Below are 18,050 nucleotides of genomic sequence, written 5' to 3' on the forward strand. Positions count from 1 at the left end.
GTAGCTATTTTGCCTTTATTGGCAGATCACTTGCTGCAACTGAAAAGATTCGATGTACGGTGGTCCTCAGATAGTCTCTTCGTCTTGATGTAGGAATTTTCTGTTTTAATACCTTCGTTTAACTACAGTCTTCTTTGCCCTCTCCCTCTCTTTAGTTCCACCATGTCCTCTAACACGTCCCTCATAATACAGTTCCTCCTCAGCCATGTCCCAACCAGTTCCTCTTCCTTCTCTTAATTACATCTAAAATTCTTTTCTCCCCTACTGCTATTATTTCTAACACCTCATTCGTTTTTCGTTCAACCCAGCTAATTCTCTCGTTTTTTCCTCCATGCCCTCATTTCGAAAACCTCCAATTTTTCATCGCTTTTGCGTAATGTTCATGTTTCTGCCCCATAGGATGCATATTGGAATCAGTAAAACTAAATCTCATTAATTATTTGGAAGTTTGTTCAATACTAAGATTAGCTAATCGTAGTTAAAAAGAAAAAAAAATCTTGTGCCTTTAGGGTGTAAATATAATTTTGCAATTCATGGTTTTAGGGGTAGCTTCCCCAGTTTGGGAGTTAGTGCAGTATTGGACCTGTTAATAATAATAATAATAATAATTATATATATACACTAACAGATCCAATACTCCACTGATATATATAAAAAGATTACGGAACGTTGTGATTTATCTTACAAGTAGTGAAGCATGGGTACCCGTTAAAAAAAATTCGACGCCTTTGTTGTACACTATCATCATACTTACGGGAAGGTAAACTATATTACATTTAGAAACATAAGGGGGCTCAGTGGTAGAGCGTTCACCTCTGGTGGTTGGGGTCTTGGGTTCAAACCCTGCTCCCGCCAAGTGAACCTTGTGGTGGACAAACACCGTGTGCGTGGGTTTTCTAGGGGTTCTCCCGTTTCCTCCCACTTTCTTCATTCCACCATTTCATTCATCTCTCATCATCACCGTCTCCTTTAGCCTAACCGGCATAACCGTGGGACGTAAAACTCAAAAATTTCATTTCAATTTTTTCATTTAGAAACATACATTGTATTTCCGTCACCATTGGCGCATTGTAGAATTTATTATCCTTTATATCCAGAGTAAAATTAACCTATGAAAAGCATAAGATTTCTTCAAAGCAAGACCAAGACCAAGGTTTCCAGTGCAAGACCAAGACCAAGACTGGATTTGCACCAAGACCACCCCGGTCTTGGTCTTGGTCTTGCATTTGCTCATCACTACTCAAGATAGTAGTACTTTGCTTTCTTTCTTGTTAAATAACATTATGTATAATTCTTGGTGAGCTTAGCCAGATTATGTGACACTTAGCTACTTTCTGAAGTTACTTGTTGGAAACATTGTCCACGGTGCTAACTGATGCATACAGCACTTGTTGCTTCCAACCAATGTTGCCAGATTGGGCTACAAGTAGCGGATTGGGCGATTCTTAAAGTGACTTCGCTACCAAATATCAATTTGGGCGGCACGCTACTTTTTAGGCTACTTTTAATTATCTGCAGGCTATAATTCTTATGAATACGCTACTTTTTTATTTTTATATATGAAATCACGAATTATTAGTTTTATATAATAAAATAAAATTTGTTTGTTGAGTATTCTATTCACAACGAATAACAGCTTTGCTAAAACTAAGATGTTCAATACTAGTTCAATTCTTGTTTTAGTACTTTTTAACCTCCAGATCTGACAACATTAAACTTTTGTTGAGTTTACGCTGTTATGGTATCACTGACCGTACTGCTCTCTGAGTTAAGAGTCTTCATCGCGACGAAATTAAAATACCGCTAATTTTACAGTAATTATGTGATATCTTCAAATAGATAGAAGACAATCGAAATGTGGAACAAGAGCGCCCTATTATTTTACATGAGAAACCGTTATCACGAATCACTTATCTGCTTTCGATTTCGAGCCATTTTGAAAATCGGCATTTATTTTCGCGTTTCTAAACAGCTGAAAACGGAAAGCTACTAGATGACTTGTGATAACGGTACCTCACGCAAAATAATATTGTCAAGGGCGCTCTTGTTCCATATTTCAATTATCTTTTATCTATTTGAAGATATCACATAATTACTGTAAAATTAGCGGTATTTTAATTTCGCCGGGATGAAGACTCTTAAGGCCTCAGTTATGCCGAGCTGTGTAAACATGAACATTGGAAATTTAATTTTGATACTGTATTGTCCATATTAACATAATGCGTAAATGGATTTACAGTAAATCTTCGAACCTTCATGGTTTCCAGATAAAGAATTTAGCAACTAAGCAAAGAAGTAAGGAATAACAGTGAACAAACATACTGTAATCGTTGTAAAATATATTTCAGAGCCCACAAAACTGACTTCAGCAAACATGTCCCCTTGAAAATCAGAAACGTCGCCCATTTTATACTACACACTGCCTGCCCAGTTCATCCGCACACTGCAGTTCTACTGCAATGATGTAGCATGGAGTTTGCCTTAACACACCACCGCCAATGATCCGAAATTGCGGTCGCCGCATGACCACTGTCAACCCACACATCTGACATCTGACATCTGACATTTTTATATTTGGGCTACAAATAGTTCAAATTCGGTATACTTTTGGTGCACAACCTCGCTACTTTTTAATCTTCAGATCTTGCAACACTGCGTTCCGACAATCAATAGACAGACAGCAGAAGAAAAGTGAGTGAAGTCTGGCTCAATCATACTCTGGAACAATTTCGGAGGTAAGTGTAATGTAATAATAGCTTTTGCATAGCTTTGATTTGATTTCAGTGTTCCTTTGCGCAGCGAGATGTGGATCTACAGCTTAATGTCGAATCCGAACCACATGAGTTTCTGCTGCGTAATAATAGCATATGGTACTTTGTTGCTCGAGGCTTACTTGAATCGATTTAAAGATTTCCTCAGGGGCGGATCCAGGGGGGGGGCGATCGGGGCCATCACCCCTGCCCCCAGAAGAGGAAACTTTCTTAATTTATATATAAACTAGCAGCGTTCACCCCGCTTCGCTGCGGTCACCCCGGAACGCAATAAACTTTGTTACTTAGATAATTTTTACTTTTTCGCTTTCAAGTGATATGATAAAAACCATAGAAGATTGCATTAAATGTTAACATTATATCGCCTGTCATTTATGTTAACCCGCCCCGCTTCGCTGCGGTCACCCGGGAAGTTTTCGCTTTCAAGTGATATGATAAAAACCATAGTAGATTGCAGTAAATGTTAACATTATATCGCCTGTCATTTATGTTAACCCGCCGAGTGACACGGTCATGCGGGTTGCATATAAATACGTTTATTTTTACCTATGATGAACTAACAAAGGATTTGTACGTTATGGACACTTGAATGGTCAATTATCTCAAGACACTGGTAATTAAAAATTAAAGTGATATGATAAAAACCATCTAGGGTCCAAATCCTAATAACCCCCCCAAAATAAAAGAAATTGGTTCAGCCGTATTAGCGTGATGAGGTAACAAAGGATTTGTGCGTTCTCTTTTATATATATAGATAAAAGCCATCACAGAGTTTGGAGCTCTTAAAAGTAACTCTAAGTAACAGTATTACAAACCCTCCTCCCCCAGAAGTTCGTCCTGGATCCACCCCTGGATTTCCTAGCTAAGTTAATTAAATACAAGTGAAGTGTTGTTATGTAAGAAAAAAAAAACTTGAATTAACCAGTGGTCGAAGTGAATCGGTGTGCGGTGGTATGCCATACCGTCTCTGGATTTTCCGTGAAGAAGGCATAGCACCTCTGTTTTTTCAGTGATCAAGACATACTGTCATTAGAGCGTAGATGCTAAATAGCTTTAATAAATCCGTTTTTATACACAGAAATTGACGAATAGCTTTGCACATGAAAAGATTTTATTTCTTATCTATATTATAAAATTGATAGTGACTATGTTTGTGACTCTTAATCTCTTGAACCGCCCGACCGATTTTAATCAAGTTTTCAACGCAGATGCGGTTCTGCCCTGGGAGTGTTTTAAGCTATTTACTTTGACGGTAGAACTTAGGGGAGGGTTAGGAGGGCGATATATATATATATAAAAAAATAAAACAATAACTCTTGAACCACCCGACCGATCTTGATCTAATTTTCAATGTGGATGAGGATCGAGACTGGCATGATTTTTATCATTTCACTTCGACGGAGAAACGTAGGGGGGGGGTTGGAGGGGAAAATATACAAAAATTAATGAATATAAAAATGGAAGTGACTATGTTCGTGAATTAATTACTTTTGAACCACCCAATCAATCTAAATACAATTTTCAACATATATGAAATTCAAACCTGGGAAGTTTTTTTATCATTTCATTTTGACAGTAGATCTTAGGGGAGGGAGAGAGGAGGAGGGGAAATATATGAAAATGAATAAAACTTAACTCTTGAACCAACAGACCGATCTCGATCAAACTTTCAATATAGAAGGTTCGGGCCTGGAATGTTTCCTTCACTTCAATTTTACAGTGCAACGAAAGGGGGGGGGAGGGGGGAGATATATGTCAAAAAAGTAAAAATAAAAGTGACTGTCTTTGTGACTTCATCACGTTTAAACCACCCGACCGATCTTAACCAAATTTTCAACATAGAGAAGGTTCAAACATGAGGTGGTTTTCATCATATTACTTTAACGGTAGATCTTACGGGAGGGGGGAGGAAGGGGCAAAAATCTATTAAAATAAATAAAACTTAATAACTCTTGAACCACCAGACCGATCTCGATCAAACTTTCAACATAGATAAGGTTTGGACCTGGAATGTTTTCTTCATTTCACTTTTACAGTGCAACGAACGGGAGGGGGAGGAGGAGATATAAGTAAAAAGAAAAATTAAAAGTGACTGTCTTTGTGACTTCATTACCCTTAAACCACCCGACCGATCTTTTACAAATATCAACATAGATGAGGTTTGAACCTGAGGTGGTTTTTATCATATCACTTTAACGGTAGAACTTAGGGGAGGGGGAAGGGGAGGGGAGAAAACTATAAAAATAAATAAAACTTAATAACTCTTGAACCACCAGACCTATCTTGATCAAACTTTCAACATAGATAAGGTTCGGGCCTAGGATATTTTCGTTATTTCATTTTACGGTGTAACATACGGGAGAGGGAGGGGGAGATATATGTAAAAAGAATAAAAATAAAAGTTACTGTCCTTTGACTTCATCACACTTTAACCACAGGATCGATCTTAATAAAATTTTCAATATGGATGAAGTTCGGACCTGGGGTGTTTTTATCATATTACTTTGACGGTAGAACTTATGGTAGGGGAAGGGGAGGGGAAAGATATATAAAAATAAATAAAACTTAATTACTCTTGAACCACCCAACCGATCTCTATCAAATTTTCAACATAGATGACGTTCATGCGTGGGATAATCTTTATCATTTAACATTGACGGCGCAACGTAGGGGAGTAGGAAGAGGAGGAAGCGGAGATATATATGTAAAAAATAAAAAAAAAAAAATAAAAATGAAAGTGATTGTCTATGTGACTGTACTCTTGAATCACCTGACCAATCTCGATCAAATTTTCAACATAGATGAGGTTTGGGCCTGGGATGATGTTCATCTATTCACTTTGACGATAGAACTTACGGGAGGAGATAGGAGGGGGAAATGTATAAAAAATAAAATTTAATAGCTCTTGAACCACCGGACCGATCTCCGTTCGAACATGAGATGATTTTTGTCATATCACTTTGACGATGTAACTTAAAGGAGGAGAAAAACATTTACAAATGATCGAAAGTAACCGATATTAGTGTCGAATGTATAGTTTATGTGGTCGCTAAGATAAACAGTGACAGTTCTGATGCTATTTAAATTTAAATTAAGCTCGGCAAAAATTGTGGGAGTGGGATATATTGCCGTGACCCGCAACATGGGAAGGAGAGGGGATATATAAAAATCATCGAAAATGACCAATATCAAAAAGAGCGCTTTAGTAATAGTAAAAAGTGACTGACTAACGAAACATATTACTGTTTTTTTTCTTAATTTAACCCAGCGAAGCGGGTAATTAATGCTAGTGTAGAAATAATTTCTAAGTTGACAAAACCGACATTTTTGTTATCTTTTTCCTACCTTTTGTTTATAAAATGAGGTGTCTTCAAAGAAGTTGATCTATTACAATTTGATTTGCCATATTGAATTGTTTCTTTCTTATGTATGATGTGTCTTCTTGTCTTAATACATATAAATGTCGTGTTTTGAGCATGGGCTGATCTTCCGGGGGTTTGGAATATCCCTTAGTCGCGTGGGGATCCGGCAGGTTACTCGCAGGAAATTTTTAATATAAAAACTCGGTTTTTGGACATTTTCGTGAATAATTCTCCATAATGCAAACTAAGGGGATATTTTTCATTGTATATTTTCAGAGAGTTTTTGGCGGGGAATCAAAGTCTCTCCATGTCCCTCTCGTAACTACAGAGAAACTATCCAATGGCTTTGAGTCAGTATGTAAACCGAAATAAAATTTTTTAGGCAACATACCCTCGCTGCATCTCAGCATTTAGACAGACGGTATGTCGAGTGAAAATCGAAACAAAACATACCGCCTCTGCTTTTTTTCCACTTCGAACACTAGAATTAACATATGATCTTCTGTTACAATTCACCTCGTATGCTGTTGTTAGGTGGTAATGACCTGAGTAACATGGCAAGAAATAAAAATATAACTTAGGTTTACATGGATTTACGTTGTTTCATATACCGGTACGTAAACGACTTCTGACTCCTGCCTAAACGTTTGTCTTTTTTGTTTCTTTCAAAAACGCATGAATTGCTGCCACTTCTGTTGTAAGTTTTATCTTACATTTTGCCATCTATATTCCTCTTCCTTTTAATTCAGTAAAACAGGAGTTCGAGGCAAGATGGCGTCAGTGGACTATTTCGAACTAGCATTTCGTGCAATTGTTTTATTTAATACAAGTGATATTTTAGATTCATTTTCCTTTGTACTCAATTTTTATCATGTGTAGACATAGGTGGTGTCAGGCCAGTAGCCAACCGAAAAATGTAGGGGGGCCCGGCTGAAGTTAGGGGGGGCGATCCAACCATATTATAGTTCAACACCATATTATAGTTAATTTGCAAGCCTACCGTGAACATTTTGGGGGGGTGTCCCCCTAGACACCCACTGGATACGGGCCTACGTGGTGTCAACGTATTTATTATCTGCAACTTAATTACATTGTAACATACGGTATATCATTTAGGATAGGTGGATTCGGGTTACCAGTTGTACCGTGCCGTGACTAATATTTTGTGCAATATAATATAATAGAATTTTTCAGTTTTGGGACAGTAATAGTGCAATAACTAACTCGAGTACTGTAATATTAAAACCACAGAATGGTCAATGAATAAATCAATGAAAGCAGTAGACAGGGCAATGACACAAAATATGACGCCGAATATTTTAGTGGATGTGTCGAGAAAAAAAATAGTTGAAACCAATAGTGATACAGATTTTACCCGGGAAGATCTTTTAGTGCTGCTAAAACACCGACAATCCACTTGGAGCACGATCTAACGAATGTCCGGGGGTGAATCTTCCTCCCGTACTAACCCCGAAATCATGACTTGATTGTAACATTGGTGCAGATTTGGAATACGACTGCCATTATAACATTACTGCATATAATCTGCCTTTTTGTTGGTTTAATTAAGTTGTTGCGTCCGTTTACACCAACGATGCTATGTAACACGTGGAACTACAGTTTTTAGGAGGATTTCGAACTATCGAGGTGCGTTTATTTTTATTATTATTATTATTATTAATGTTCTTCCATTGGGAAACGAAGCTGAGAACATTGCATCAGTGGCACAAGCTTAAATCACATTAGATCAAAATAGAAAGAGCTGTATCCTGCATTTTGAATAGATCGACTCTACTTTCAAAAATTGCATTTTATATATATGTGACGTTTTATTCACTCTAAATCTAAGAATAACAACTTGAGATTTCTGCAGCAAGTAATACTCCATATGTGCGCCTAAGTGCATATAATATTTTTAGTGTGCGCATAATCAAATGCAAGATGTATTGAAAAATGTAAATCAGTGAAGTTCAAAGGGCGCACTTAAAGCAATGAAATAAGATAGATACTTGGAACAACATTTGTTCTTATGTGCGTCATATTTGCCCTCATGTGCGCTCAGTATCATTTTCTGTGCGCACATACTAACACATGAAAACGATGATAAAAGTGCACTCCATCAGGGAAGCGCCTAATGATATTTGAATTACGACTTCATATTTAGTTGTCAAGTAGAATTCTATATGCGCGCTTAAGTGCACATAAAATTTTCTGTGTGCGCACAAAATGACGCAATATATATGGTAATTCAAATGCACTTCAGTGTAGTTCAAGGCTCGCACTTAAATCAATAAGATAAAAACTGTGAATAAGATGAAACACCATTTGTTTCTGGAGCGTCATATGTGCCTTTATGTGTGCGCATTATCAACTTATGTGCGCACAATATTAACCCATGGAAAACGACTAAAGTGTGTACAATGTAACGCTTGAGTGCGACATTCAAATGTAGCCTGCTTACTTATGTACCAACTAATATTCCATACGTGCGCATATCGGAAGGAAGAAAACACACCTACAAAGATATTCAGAAAATTCATGACACGCGTAGCAAGTTGAGAGTTGTAGAGCAAGAAGTAATTGCTTGATGTATGCATCATTATATAAGTTTGTAACTAAAACATATTGCATTGAACAGTCACCTACATATTAGTTGTGGGTTAGATATAAGAAGTAGTGTGTCTAACTCAGAACTACTTATCGAGCCGACGGTAACTAAAGTGTAACTGAATTGAATAGCTTGCTTTACAGGAACCTTGTTGGGTGGTAATTTGTCTTGAAATTAATGCCTTGAAGGTGATTGATGAAAGTGTATTGATCGATACATAACATTCAAGATACAGGAAAGGAATGCAAAGTTTTACATTATAGAGAATCGCGTGTAAAATAGTAAAAAGTGTCAATTTAAATTCAACTAAAAATAACTTGCAACTACTGTATATTCAATAGTGCATAGAACGTATGCCATTTATCTTTGCTTTTACGCAATAATATGAGGATATTGAGTAATGAAATGTAAAGTTGGTTGAATTTCTGGAATAAAGTTGTATGATTCCAAAATAGTAATAATTATACAGATTTCTAGTTCTGTGAAGTCTTTAACATCATCATGCCGCACATGAAATAATAATGAAGCACCATAGTTATAGTATCTTCAGGATTACTGTTAAATATACTATATATTAATAATAAATTTACAGTTATTTCAGAGAAACTTCTAGGCATTTACGAATTACCTTTAAGATACAACTTTCACCTTTAACGTGCAAATTGAACATTGCAATACCTGATAATATCTTAATTACTTTGGTAGTTATTCTTAATGATCATGTAGTGTTTCTTTCGACTTATTGCTAACCTAAAATATATACAGGGTGATGGGTTATTGCATGCAAAAAATTTGATTGTGAGTAGCTCAGCTTTAAATGAACTACTTATAGACCTTGGAAACGTATTTTATATTTAACTTAATAATAGTGAAAGGTACAACACTCTCTAGTAAAAACACTGTACAAGAAGAAACGTTTCAATACTATAACAGTATCTTCATCAGACGTAATCACAGTTATAAAAATATACAAAACTTAACACCTATATATACAGTCGTGGAAGATAACCTAAACTACTGCCAGCCAACCACTTATTACTTTCCATAAATATATGCATTTTGTGTCCTGTCACTAGCTAATCACTTTTCATTTCAAATTAATAAGTTTGAGTCTTACCATCACTTATTCTTGTTATTCAAATAAACAATCCTTTCACCTGTCAGTCATTTCAGAAAAATATAAAGAAAAAATTGGAAATGAAAAGTGGTTGGCTGGTGTCAGGACACAAAATGCACATTTTTATGGAAAGTGATGCCTGATTGGCTGGCAGTAGTTGAGGTTATCTTCCACGACTGTATATATAGGTGTTAAGTTTTTGTATATTTTTATAAATGTGTTTACATCTGATGAAGATACTGTTATAGTATTGAAACATTACTTCTTACACAGTATTTTTCTAGAAAGTGTTGTACCTTTTCATTATTATTGAGTTAAATACGAGTAGCTCAGGTTGAAGCAAGAAAATGCTTCGTTGAAGAAAATTAGAAACGTGCATAATTTCAGACGTAGAGACGCTCAGAGATATTGCAGAATCATCTCAAATTATAATTGGAGAAATAATTACGTAATCAATGTCAGCTTAGCAAATCACATTTGAAGTATGACCCAATACATCTATTTGAGAGGTATGAAATATAAGTTTCATTGTAAGGGAATTCAGATAGTTTAATTGAGGAAGGATAGAAATTCGTACGACGTTTCAGTTTTTAATTATAAACGTTGGTTAAGCAAAAACAAGGAATACTACTTCGACTGTGATTTCCCCAACCGATACTAATCACGTCATTTTGGGATAAATGACGTCATTTGTGACATTGTCGCCGTAACGTTGGTGATATGTCATTTTGAAGCTCCTGGGCTACCCACACTCAAATTTTTGCACGCGTTAATATTTCACCTAGTATTATTTTTTAAAACTATACTTTAAAGGAAAATACAGTAGCAAATTATATTGGTTATTTGCAAACGTTACACGATAAAAAGAAATTTATCATATTGCGTAAACAATTGCATGAACGTTAACTTCCTTGTTTTCATTTACACACTTTTTATTGTCCCTTAAATCATCATATAACTCCCATGTATTACTCAGACGGTGACAGTATGCTACATAGTGACCCACACCAACTGCACCTCCAATGAACACTACAGCTCCTCGTAAATAAAACACCTAATTCTCCAATGATAATGACTTCGGAATACGGTTAAGTCTAGTGCTATATTGTAGCTCCTTCACAAGATCTGAACCATCGACAAGTTCAATAAGTATATGAGGAGCGTATTTTCAAAACTCGATAGAGCACAAAACATCATTTTTACAGGAATTGCATTTTTATTATTATTGTACATAACCTTTCATTTAAGAAACGTAATTGTAGGTAATAGTAGTTTTTAACCTGGGACAAGTACAGACAACGTGAATCTCCTAGAAAATACAAATATTTGTCATAGAATTGGCTACGTAAAAAGTGCAGGTTTTTTCAAAACTTGATAGAGTACATGGACAGGAATTTGCTACTAGTATTATTGTTTTATAGTGTTATATTGTTATATTACTATTGTAATTTTAGTTTTATATTGCCATGATATATTATTTATTTAGTTTTGATTAGTATTTTGTTTTATTGAGTTAGTTTTGTGTACACTATAAAGGGTTACTTCTACATAGTTACACGAATGAAAAAGTAATAGACATTATGGAAAATTTCAAAAAGTAACACCAGGATGTAAGAATACAAAGCGTTTACAATAATTAATAATGAAACATACATTTACGTTGTAGTTAGCAGTCTCTGAGAGCATCTTCATAAAATCCTCTTGCTTCTTCCGGCATTTCGAAAAAGTGTAAGAGTTCCTTTACGTCCTTCTTCTTCTCCTCACTGGACACCATGTTCATTTTCTGTAGGCATGAGGATCCTAGCATTTCTCTGTGGCATGTTTTAGTTCCTGATCTGAAAACAGAAACCTCCACAGGTAACCCAATGTAAGTGTACTACACACTTACACTATCAGTACATTCTTACTGTAGGACATGACATGTTGCATTACTATGTGAAATGGCCACTTTGCTTTCAGAATCTTCCGAGAAATTTCCTTCAGTGTTTTAATTTGCCAGTTCCTGTTAAGAACTTTGTTCAGGAACTTTGACAACTCCAGGAGATTGTAGGATTCGGTAGTAGTCAGCTATGTGCTGTAGTTTTGAGAAATTGCTGTGCATGAGCTCTATCTAGTTTTGACAAAACGCTCATGATTCAGCATACTATACACACGATACATATCGAGATTTGCCAATTCTGATTTCACAGCTCGATTGGTAGCATAAAAAGCATACCTATCCCATATATACCTCCGATTCTCAAAATTTGTGCTCTATCGAGTTTTTTAAAAAAACGCTCGTCATATGATAGCCAGCAAGAGAAGCCTTAGAACATTTAGTGCCGTTGCAAAATCCTGATGGTTAGAGGGAAGCAAACTGGGCCCCATCTTTTTTCGCTTGATTCTTGTAGTATGTGACGAGACAAACACGATGGTACCAAAATTATCGAAATTGCACCACGGGAACATGGGTAATTTGGGTAATTTTGGAGTTTTATATGTAAAATGAAGGGGAGGAAGCAAACTGGGCCCCATCTTCTATCGCTTGATTCTTGTAGCATGTAACAAGACAAATACGATGATACCAAAATTATCGAAATTGCACCACTGGAACATGGGTAATTTGGGTAATTTTTGAGTTTTATATGTAAAATGAAGGGGAGGGAACAAAGTGGGCCCCGTCGTTTTTCGCTTGATTCTTGTAGTATGTGACGAGACAAAGACGATGGTACCAAAATTATCGAAATTGCACCATGAGAATATGGGTAATTTGGGCAATTTTGGAGTTATGTATGTAAAATGAAAGGGAGGGAGCAAACTGGGCCCTGTCTTTTATCGCTTGATTCTTGTAGTATTTGACGAGAGAAACACGATGATTCAGATTATAGAATACAGAATATTGGTAACAAAACAGGTGTCATCATTATCACAATATCATTGTAACTGTCTACTCCTAATTTATTCTTAAGTTCTATAAGCTCGTAATTTATTCCAATGCATTACTCATCAACAAAAACTTCACAATGTCGTCGAAATCTTTCGTTTAAAATTAATTTCTTTACAAACTAAAATGGAGTTCACGAATCTGAAATAGTTTGTGTTAATAGAAACATTGCATTTCGTGAAAGTGAATGAGGAGAACACTGAAGTGCGAAAAGAATTGGCATGTCTACCTAGTAAGATTGAGATCTTCCTCTTGCCTGAATGACTGGGTGGCTCTTCTCGGCAAGGATTTTGTCAGCTGTCAAGAGAGCTACTAACGATGCTAGATACACCTAATGAATGGTAAGTAACGAAGGGCTTTAGTTTGAGAGTAATCTATCCTATACGGGAATAGACTATTAGATTCCACATATTCTCAGAGAAGTTCGAATGGATTAGTGATTACTCTTGTGGACAAGTGCTCTCGAACGCTCTTACGTTAATTATAATTTACGCTTTCGTGTTGTAAGGGAATAAGAGGAGTGCATCTTCACCCAGAATATTTTGTGTAGAATAGGGAGAAAAGGTCTTTTCCGCTATCGCAAGATTTTTATTGTTTGTCGCAATAATCGATGTGAACAATTATGGAAAACCGGCTCAGGACCACAAACCGGGACTGTCGTCCCAAATAGCTTCTGGAAGGAGACTTCTTAATTCCTCGTGCAAAGGCTTAAGAGAACCGACAAGAATAGGCGCCTAATGTCCAAATCCATAAGTTCGCGTTGTGGGAACTTTTAGTACCCAAGCAACTGCTTGGCGAACGAACATGGGTGGGCTGCTTACTAACCCGCATTAGCAGACAACGTGTGAGTCAGTATCTGCACCCTTCCTTTCTTTACACGTGATTGTACAAGTAAGGACCCAGCCTCAGACTACCTCATTGCCCGGAGGACGAAACGCAGCTGACAACAGCAGTGAGTCAGGGGATCAAAATGCCCGGATTTTGATTGTAGAGTACCAGGACACCGATGCGGCAACTCTAAAGGACCTATACGTGGCGAGTCTGAACTGTCAGTCACTAGCAGAAGAAAACAAATTAGAAGAATTGCAGAATGAATTCAAGAGGATAAAGTGGGACATTATAGGACTATTAGAAATGTGTTGGAAGAATGAAGAACAGTTCGAACTACGTCAGGGCACACGTTCTACTATAAAGGAACAGAAAATGGAAAACCGACAGGCGTTCATTTTATAATTAATAAAGACATGAAGACACGAATCACAGAAATTGAAGGAATTTCAGATAGAATCGCACGAGTAGTAATAAAGATAAACAAGCGAAACACTATGGAAGTTACACAGGTATATGATCCAAGAACGTCACATCCGGGAAAGAAGCTCGATGATCTATACGATGAGATGCAGAATATTTTGGATAGTAGCAATCGCATTACAAAGTTGTGATTGGAGACCTCAATGTGAAAGTAGGAACTAAGCAGAGCAGTGACACGAAAGTGGGAAACTTTGGATTTGGCAAACGAAACAAGAGAGAAGTTAGTGGAATTTTCAGAAGGCAACAGACTGTTCGTTTCCAATGCATTTTTCAAGATGCTCCAGAGGAAGTGGGTATGGAAAGGCCCAAATGGAACTAAAAACGAAATAGACTACGTATTATGGAATAACAGAGAAATTCTGCAAGACTTGTCTGTTCTGAACACTTTCAAAATCTTACGGACGTGACTGTAACACGAAATAAGAAGGAAATTATAAAAATGTTTGAAAGTTTTTACAGAGAATTATACTACTCCGAAGAAGTACTAGGAAATAAATATTTAGAAGGAAACAGTGTAGATGTTTCAGGCGTAATGAAAGAAGTGAATAAGGGATTAAGAACGGAAAGTCACAAGGAGAAGATCGCCTCACAGCAGAAATGTTGAAATGGGGAGGTGAAAAGGTGAAGGAGGAACTTGCCAAATTATTCTCAATGCACCTGAGGAAGAGAGATATACCAACAAGTTGAGATAATGCTGTTATCATTTTGTTGTTCAAGAAAGGGGACAAAGAACGCGTCGAAAAGTACAGGTCAATTAGTTTACTGTCAGATCTATACAATATGTTCACCAAAGTCATTTTAAATCGTATAGAACAAGACTTAGATTTTAATCAGGGAAGGGAACAAGCCGGATTTCGTCGTAGATTTAGCACAATAGGCCACATATAGACATTAAATGAAGTTATGGAAGGGACTAATGAATATGAGCTTGCACTATGACTGGGATTATAGATTTTGAAAAAGCTTTCAATTTCCTTGGCAGCAGTACTTAAATCACTTGAACATCAGGACATCGAAAGTGCATACATCAAGCTACTGCGAAACATTTAGTCGACTGCTACATCTGTCATTAGACTACATGAAGAAAGCGAAAAATTTAGTTGAAAAGAGTGTAAGACAAGGAGATTCAATTTCTCCAAAACTGTTTTTTGCGGTCCTGGAGCAAGTGTTCCAAAATTTTTAACTGGGATGAAGCTGGAATAAAAAAATTAAATATCTTAATCAGCTATGATTTGCTGATGATATAATCCTGTTTGCTTCAAGTGCAGAACTAGAAACCAGAATGGGAGAGCTGTGTAATGAGAGTTCGAAAATTGGCCTTGAAGGAAATAAAGATTAACAGAGAGACAATTGGCATAGGTGATGAATATGCTTATACATAGGGCAGCTCAAATCTTCGAATGACAAGTTAAGTGATGAAATAAATTCAAGGTGTAAAATGGCATTGAACTCGTTTGGAAGACTACACTTTATTTTTAAAAACTAATTACAAATGTGTCTCAAGCGTAAAGTTTATAATCAACGTGTCTTACCCGTCACGGCTGTGAAGCTTGGACGTTGAATGCACAAACGATTCAAAGATTAAGAGTTACGCAAAGAGCAATGGAGAGATGCATGCTCGGAATAACCAGGAGACACAGGAAAACTAATGAATGGATTCGCGCAGAAACGAATATAGAGGATGTAATCAAGACTGCGAAGAAGACGAAGTGGAGATGGACCGGTCACGTAGCTAGACGAACAAATGGCAGATGGACTAAAAATGTACCACATAGGATTCCTAGGGAAAAGAAACGACCGAGACGATGTCGAAACACGAGATGGGTAGACGAAATCAAGCGTTTTTCAGGAGCTACATGGATGAGGATAGCAGGAGACCGAGACTTGTGGAAAAAAAAGTGGGAAACCTTTATCCAGCAGGGGATAAAAAACGACTGAAGATTATATATAGCGGCCCAAAAGTAGGTATAGAGTCGTAGTATTGCCATAACTTCTTGTTTGTAACTTCTTTTCTCTTTGTCTTTTTGGATATCTTCGATAGTTCTGTCGTAATGTGTGTCGCAGCCTTTTCGGTAGGTTTGAAGAACATAGAAATGTTCAATGAAGACATTTCGAACATTTGCGCGCCTGAAGATTGTAATTAAGATTTAGATGCCACTGCTTCACGCACGCGTGCGATGTTCTCGGGTGTACGGACTGTTTTCTTACGTGAGTGTGTTTTGTCATCTATATTACTACTTGTGCACAACTGTGTAAGCCACCTACGTATTGTTTTCCCTGATGGTACTTTTCCTCTTCCTTGCTGGTCACCAAATACACGTATGAATACTCGCTGCACGACCACGATTGACTTACGCGTTATAAATTCTTCTACACAAAACATGTAACCAACCATGTAACCAGAAACTATGTAACAACGCTGGTCTAAGATCTGTATTGCTATTTATATAAAGTATTACAAGTTCCCATCATTTGAACAAATTGTTATTAGTAGTAATATTTTTTATTTATTTTATCTTCCATTTCCTTTTTGATGTTTCTCTTTCTTCGACAAGCAAACATAGCTGAAACAACTATTTTCATAAAGAAAGTAAAAGATTATAACGAAGATAATAAATAAGTAGCTAAGATAATAATAAAATCTATATGATTACTGTATTGTTGACAAATAACAACAATTAAAATACAAGTAATTTTATTCTTGAAACTTAATAGTTACACAAAACCACAAATTAACTGCAAGATTTCAACAAAAATATCGATCTAATAGTTTCTTGATCCAGGTTGCTATTCAGGCACTACCTCTGTCTACATGTATTGGAAATCTATGGCTACAGCACATTCTCTTAATCGCAGAATGAACAAATCATCTTGATGGAAAATTTTCATGATCTCGTCATTACAAGTAATTTGTTTCCAGTAGATAGAAAGACCAGGATCCAGCCAACCAGGTACAACCACTAATAAAAAACTGCAAATCAGGATAAAATTGAAATATACACCCATCCAGTCGCATCTATTTATGGTAATGTTTTAAACTCATCTTTGGTTCCAGATCTGCTCACGCAACACAATTTCAGGAAACTTCTGTGCATCGCCTCTACTGGATCAGATCAAAGTATATAACTATCAGATGCACTAGCTGGGTTAACCATAATGTATCCAGAACAACTTGTATACAAAATCGGAATTTCAAAACTTGTAACCATGGATTTTTTGAAGGTCCACAATAAATCCTTAGAGACTAATCACAATAGGCCATCTTGGCTAAGATCTGCTTATGCAGCTCACAAGAAAATGTCATTGACAGGCAAAATTTCAAGATTTCCATCTCGTAGTTGAATTGCAGTACGAGTACCAATCCAATCGAGTACCAATTCCAAATCCTTCATGACGACACACATATCTTCGGCAGTCAATGTTTGTCATAATCTGTGAAGTCATTTGTAGAGTTGTCTCATCCGGGGTTGTCACACTGCAGATGATGTGTGCCGGCAGCCAGCTGATTACTCCGTAGTTCGTACTAAAATTTCAGTCCGAAGACTAGACGCCAAATGGGAATTCTGCATAGTTCCTCAGCCCAATCGGGGAGAAAGATATGCAACTTCAAAATATTGGAGTATCCGTAGTATGACTCCGCTCTGCGACGAAACACTAAGGGTACCACACTATTTTTTATATGGAACTACGGGACCGTTGGTCTGCTTTCGCCGGCATATAGCTAGCGAGTGATGTTTGTACGTAATGAGGCCTTTTATAGGTAATAAACGCGGACCAAAATGAAAACACTTAGATAACTGATTGTTTAATTTGTAACGATAGGAACAGCAACTACGGTTCGAAAAAGAATTGTTACGTAAAGGACAATACTACGCGCTTATTTGTTGTGAACTCGCCTTCCATTGTTTCCTGAATACAGTATTTTATAATTTTTTTTACATTCGTTTTCAAGTATCTA

General features: G+C 36.7%; 1 protein-coding gene across 1 annotated transcript in view; it reads left to right on the forward strand.

Annotated features, from left to right (window-relative positions):
* Window positions 1–2,631: 2,631 nt before the first annotated feature.
* Window positions 2,632–18,050, forward strand: part of LOC145669211 (uncharacterized) — a 72,468-nt gene continuing 57,049 nt past the window's right edge. The window contains exon 1 of the mRNA XM_081737538.1: window positions 2,632–2,735. The gene's annotated coding sequence lies outside the window, so the exon portion shown is untranslated. The remainder of the gene's footprint in view (window positions 2,736–18,050) is intronic.

This window comes from Thermobia domestica, chromosome 13 (assembly GCF_964235325.1).
Source record: "Thermobia domestica chromosome 13, izTheDome1.hap1.1, whole genome shotgun sequence".
Lineage (NCBI taxonomy): Eukaryota > Metazoa > Arthropoda > Insecta > Zygentoma > Lepismatidae > Thermobia > Thermobia domestica.